The following is a 6,148-nucleotide window of genomic DNA, read 5'->3' as shown; positions in this document are numbered from 1 at the left end:
AAAAAAAAACTTTGTCTTTCTCTTTATTTATTCCTTCCCTTTCTAGCTTGAACTTATTTGAACAATGCCTGAAACTTGGTATTACGAGCACTTCCTGTGTCTGTTTGCCTCTTTAAGAAGAATCGCTTTGTGTATTCCCCAATTGTAAGTCGCTTTGGATAAAAGCATCTGCAAAATGACTAAATGTAAATGTAAATGTAAATTGTTCATAGTACAGTAGTCGTATGCAAATAAGCACCTTCAACAATAAGAATTGTTGCAGCCATTGTGTTTAGAAAATAAGTAATTTGTAAGCCCAAACCGAGGTACTGAACCATGAATTTTGTGTGGCATAACACTCAGTTCCGTTTGGTGCTGTTTATCTAAAGCCTTTCAATGACAATTTTCACATTTGTTTTCTTACGACAGTATATTTATTGTATATACTTTACTATTTCGCAACCATTATATCTAGAGCTCAGCAGGAGTGCATTTTCCCAAAACCATTGTTGGTCAATTATGGTCAAAAGCCATCATTACCAACATAGTTCAACCATAGTTTGCAAACGGCATTGTTACTTCATTGTATGGGAAACACACTACTGGTTGTTTTTCTTTAAAGGTTACTCAGAGGGCTTTCCAAACACAGTGTTGATCAAAGACTGTCTGAAAGGAATATGTATATTCCAAAAAATATATGTTTTGTCCATTAAAAAGATATGGAGAATGAGATTAGATCCAGTCCATTAGAGAACTTTAGAACACTGTACAAGCATGTGCAAGTGCCTCATAACACTGAGAGAGTCAATTAACAGCATGACCCAACATAAAATCATATTCTATAAGCAGAAAATCTTGAACTTTCCACAACCCCAGCTATTAAAGGTTTAACACAGACAGTGATCAGTTTTAAAGGCCAAGCGCATCAAATAGCAGTTCAGAACCATTAAAGTGATGAAGATGGGTTGTAAGTATGGGCATGCTGAGGATTATGGGAGCGAAGATTTAAACATGTATAATCCAGAGAGAATGCAGTCTTGAGGCACTCAGTCACATCACGCTGTAATGAAACACTCTGCTCATTGTGGGATGGTTGTGGCACGCTGGCGCACTGGCACTCTGCCATCCTGGCACCACGGCTCAGGTGTTATTCAGAATAGTAAAGCTGCCCCTCTCCGGCAGTTGTGCTTCATGTGACCTGATTATGGCTGTAACAATTTCACAGCATCAGCGTCCTTAATTGCAGTCCTGGTGATTTTATAAATTCTTCCACACAGCTGCACAGAAATAGGCTTGTTAATACTGGCGTCATAAAATCAGATTAATTAGTCAGACTAGCATCTGTACAAGAAGTGGCACAGCTAGTTGTAATTTCTTTGTTATGCCCGGTCTGTTGATGTGTGAAGACATTAAACTGTTTTGAAATCAAACTACTTGCTTTTATTCTACACTTTTGCTGATTGTCAGTGAGGCTGTATCTGTTATCAGATCATCTACAATACCATTAAAAAAATTTTTTTTTTTTTTTTAAATAAGTTTCTTATGCTCACCAAGACTGCATTTATTTGATCAAAAACTGTAATATTGTGAAATATTATTAAAATTTAAGATATCTGTTTTATATGTGAATATATTGTAAAATGTAATTTATTTTTGTGATGGCAAAACTGAATTTTCAACGTCATTACTCCAGTCTTCAGTGTAACATGATCCAAAATAATCCTTCAAAAAATCAATCTAATATACTGATTTGGTGCTCAAGTTACATTTCTTCCTGTATTCAGTGATGAAAACACTGTGCTGCTTAATATTTCTGTGGAAACCAGGATACATTTAGTTTTTTTTTTGATTAATTGAAAATTCCGAAGCATTTGTTTGAAATAGAACATTATTGTAACATTACAAATGTACTTAGTGTTACTTTTGATCAATTTAATATGTCATTGCTGAATAAAAGTATACTGTTTTTTTTTTTTCAAAAAGAAAAAGATCTTACTGACCCCAAACGGTAATGTATATCAGCAATAATATATTTCAATTAAAGCTAGTTAAGTTTTAATGTATTTCTAGATTCAATTTATATTGCAACATTTAATACTGGTTAACTTAATAAAGAAAATTGACCCTTGTCATGTTAATAGGTTTGCATATTGCTGGACCTATTAAGTTTAATTTTTGTTTTCAAGGCAATTTTTCTGTACCTTTTATACAGTAAACAGTTTTAGTTGTTTTATGCAAAAACTTGATGCCCACTGTAAAATCTGATTTCTGACACAAAACCTGTTGAGCACAACTGGTTTATTCTTGCTTTTGCAGTTGATTGAATATTATTAAGAGTGTTGTAAGGTTTTTTTTATTTTATTTTTAAATGTTGCTACTGCCTGACAGATATCCCTGAATTAAGTGTGCTAGGAGATCACACCTGTCTCTGGGACACCTCTGTAAACAGCAAGAAAAGTGTCAGGGGAACAGTGAAACTCTCTCTGCCAGTCAGTCACTGTGCATGTCTGGCTCTGCTGACATCAGGTTGGCTGACATGACTTTGGAGGTCAGGCTTTTATCAGAAAAAGAACATTTATATTATTTTTAGGTTTAATTTGCATTTACAGTTCGATTCTGACTAGCCTTTTGTGTTCCATGAAAGAAACAATTGTCATAGAGGTTTGGAACAATATGAGGGCTAATAAGTATTGTCAGAAATGTTCATTTTTTTGGAGAACGATCCCTTTACCAGCCCAAATGCATGATGTTCACACACTCACACACACTCTATCTCTTCATCATTCTGTCTCACAGCCACACTGGTAAAACCCTATTATCAATCCGGACACACCGACGCATCTATGCGACAGGATTAGGATGCTGAGGCTGAATCAGGGAGGCATGATGGGAATGCTGAGACAATAACCATCATGACGAGAATACAGAGGACACTGAGCACCTCTCCACTACAGATCTGTGCCTGCTTTCTAGCAGCTCCCCAAAGGACACGGGATACAAGAATTCTGGAAATATCTGAACTGACCAGAATATCATTGCCATATGGCTGAGGTTTCAGTAATGCAGACTAAATTTGTACTTTTCCTGAATATAACATGAGGGTGCACCGGTTTTATCATGCAGCCGAGAATCATGAGCAAGTAATCACACATTTATCTTCAACAAACCATATATGATTTGCGGTATCTTTCATGTCTGTAGCACAAATGTTGCAGGACGTGTTATACTGAAGTTTAATACTTATGGTTAGGGGTTTGTTCAAATGAATAATTCAAAGTATGAGCAGTAGTAATGTTGATGCTTGCCTTACAAAACTGTTCAGAGTGAGAAGTGACTTGTGTAATCTGTAGTCTATTAATGCTCCATCTTTAGCATTGCGAGAGGTAATAAATGATGACATTTCGAGAGACAGAGAGAAAAGGGTGTGTAATTATTAAATCTATTTATAAGGCAAATCTGATTCTTTTCAAAGATCACGTATACATTTGTATTTATGCATATAATTCTATACTATACTATATATTTATATTACATTACTGTTAAAATGTTTGGTCAGATTTTTTACGCTTTTGAAAGTAGTGTGTTATGCTCAACAATAGGGCATTTATTTGATCAAAAATACAGTAAGAACATTTTGAATTAAATGTTTTTTATGCAATTGTATTTAATTTTCCTGTAATGGCAGATCAGAATGTAAGATTTTAAAATGTTTTTAAAAGAATTATCTTATGCTCACCAAGGCTCCATTTATTTGATCAAAAATACAGTTAAACACAGTAATATTTTGAAATATCATTACAATTTTAAAAAACTTTTCTATTTGAATGAATTTTCATATATAATTTATTCCTGTGATGCAAAGCTGAATTTTCAGCATCATTACTCCAGTCTTCAGTGTCAAATGATCCTTCAGAAATCATTCTAATATGCTGAATTGCTGATCAAGAAACATTTATTATTACGAATCTATAATTTTTCCCAAACTTTTTAAATGAATATAAAGTACAATATAAAGAACAGCATTTTTAAATGGATTTTTTAAAATAGAATGTCAAAGTCTATGCTCATCAACAAATTCTAATAAATAAATAATCACGGCTTGATACAGTAATAATAGGAAATGTTTCTTGAACACCAAATCAGCATATTAGAATGATTTCTAGGATCATGTGACACTGAAAACTGGAGTAATGATGCTGAAAAAACGAGTGACTGAGTTTCTTGTTGTGCTTCACATTTTCCTTCCAGTATAAAATTCAATGCTCATTTGGTGGGATGCTCAGAACATATCGTAAGAATTGGCATGACCATTCCCACAAAGAACAACCACTTGTTGGTCACATCATAACAATTGAACACTGTAGCAGGCCTTCATTCATTTGAGGGTGGTCCTGTTCATTTCCTCTCAGCAGCTGCTGCTCTGCACCACTGTGCCCTCCTTACATTATTTCTCGTTTCATGATCATCTGCGAGGTCAAGCATCTGCCAGTGAATTCCAAAAGTATTTATTTGTCACCCGGGTCCCTCCTTTGATAGTTCAGGGCAGGCAAAAGATTTTTTGTTCACACATGTTTTTTAGGGTTGCAACTTGAGTAAGATGTCTTATATCCACGCTGCACAAATGAATACTATAAATGAATGAATTATATCATCTTATAGATACATCTAAAAAGATATTGCTCCCTTAAACATATTTCATATGCAATCTGTAATTTACAATATGAAAAGTAGTTTGAGAAGTATATCATTAGAATATTGATGCATTGCACAGGTAATGCTTTTGATGTTCATTTTTATGCACAGTCTATTTTAAAATCCCACAGCTGCAATCAGAGAGCTGTTAATGCTTGTCAGAATGATGCTGGACTCATATAATGCGTCAGTGCGCTCTGCATTATTGTTGATGGCAATGACTGACTCAATATCCTGAGTTTTAGATTCCGTTGTGTAACAGAAAGGAAATGGAAACTGCACACTGTGATAGAGTTCTGGCTTCAATGCATCTATGATGAGGCATCATTTTTGATAGATTTCAGCTCTTGAAATCATCTTTGTGGCCCTGACAATACAATCTCTTTTTGCTCTTGTTTTGTTTGACTTGAAAAAACATGAATCTCTGCACAACTTCTCCAAAGCAGATATCACATAAGAACTAAATCACCTCATATTCCAGTGGACATTAGTATGATATTACTGTGATTAGACTAAATAAATTTATGGAGAAAGTGTAAGCTCATGGTTGCTGCCGCGTGTTCTGAGTTTGAGCTCCGTCAAGTTAATTATTTATCGTCTATTTTTTATCTTAAAATCAATTTTATACACCATCATTTCCGTTTCTATAACGTGTGAATATATCCCCTATCGTATTCTACAACAAAAACAATCAGAGCGCCATGTTATCACTAGTTTTATTTTGATTTCCCGAGTCCACTATTAGCTTATAGCCCGTTAGCATCGCCAGCGTGGTTGCCGCTTATCTCGCTTACATTGCTAATACTCTATTCACACACATTACCATTGTTTTACTCACTGTTACTTGCTTTAATGGCGGATGTGTGTCTACCTTTGAGTGCAGGTGAGGACACGAATGCAGCTCGAGCTGGAGGCCGTGGAGAAGCAGATCCGCGACCTGGTGGAGAAGCAGGCCCAGCTGAGGGAGCAGAGAGCCGCGCTGGAAACATCCCGGGCTGATGCTCACAAGTCCGGGGTAAGTATACAATGCGCTGCTAACACTCCCACCACCTCTACTCCGTGTGTTTCTCTGCACAGGCCCCGTGCACCCAGGACGCAATCTTCTCAGATGTCCTTCACTCTGGCGCCAGGACACCACGGACCCTGGGTGCACCCGCAGTGGAAGATGCGAGCCAGGCCCCGGGGCGAGGAAGAGGAACTTCAGGAGCCTGATCGAGACGGTACGCAGCACATCGCCCGCGACGACCATCATCGTGTCAGGACCGCTTCTGACGTATCGACGAGGACAAGAAAGGTTCTGTAGACTTTTTTAGAAGGTTCTGTCTGTTACCCGATCTAAATATTCCCTCACAGTTTAATAGTAATGACTTAAAATAGATAACATCAGAAATACAATAACAAATTTAGATTCTACAGAGTCTAGTACTTCAGCTTCATTCATCGCACCCAAAGAAAAACTGCAGTGCTTTACAAATAT

General features: G+C 36.5%; 1 long non-coding RNA gene across 1 annotated transcript; it reads left to right on the top strand.

Moving 5' to 3' along the window:
* The first annotated feature begins 5,650 nt into the window (after nt 1-5,650).
* Nucleotides 5,651-5,830, top strand: LOC107706628 (uncharacterized). The gene is made up of 2 exons (XR_001636165.1): nt 5,651-5,686; nt 5,749-5,830. It is a non-coding gene; the product is annotated as an uncharacterized LOC107706628 (long non-coding RNA).
* The last annotated feature ends 318 nt before the right edge of the window (nt 5,831-6,148 follow it).

The sequence above is a fragment of the Sinocyclocheilus rhinocerous genome, unplaced genomic scaffold, assembly GCF_001515625.1.
Source record: "Sinocyclocheilus rhinocerous isolate Xijiao unplaced genomic scaffold, SAMN03320098_v1.1 scaffold1285, whole genome shotgun sequence".
In the NCBI taxonomy this organism is placed as follows: domain Eukaryota; kingdom Metazoa; phylum Chordata; class Actinopteri; order Cypriniformes; family Cyprinidae; genus Sinocyclocheilus; species Sinocyclocheilus rhinocerous.
Note: the sequence above shows the minus strand (reverse complement) of the source record. Positions and strands in the feature narration are given on the sequence as shown.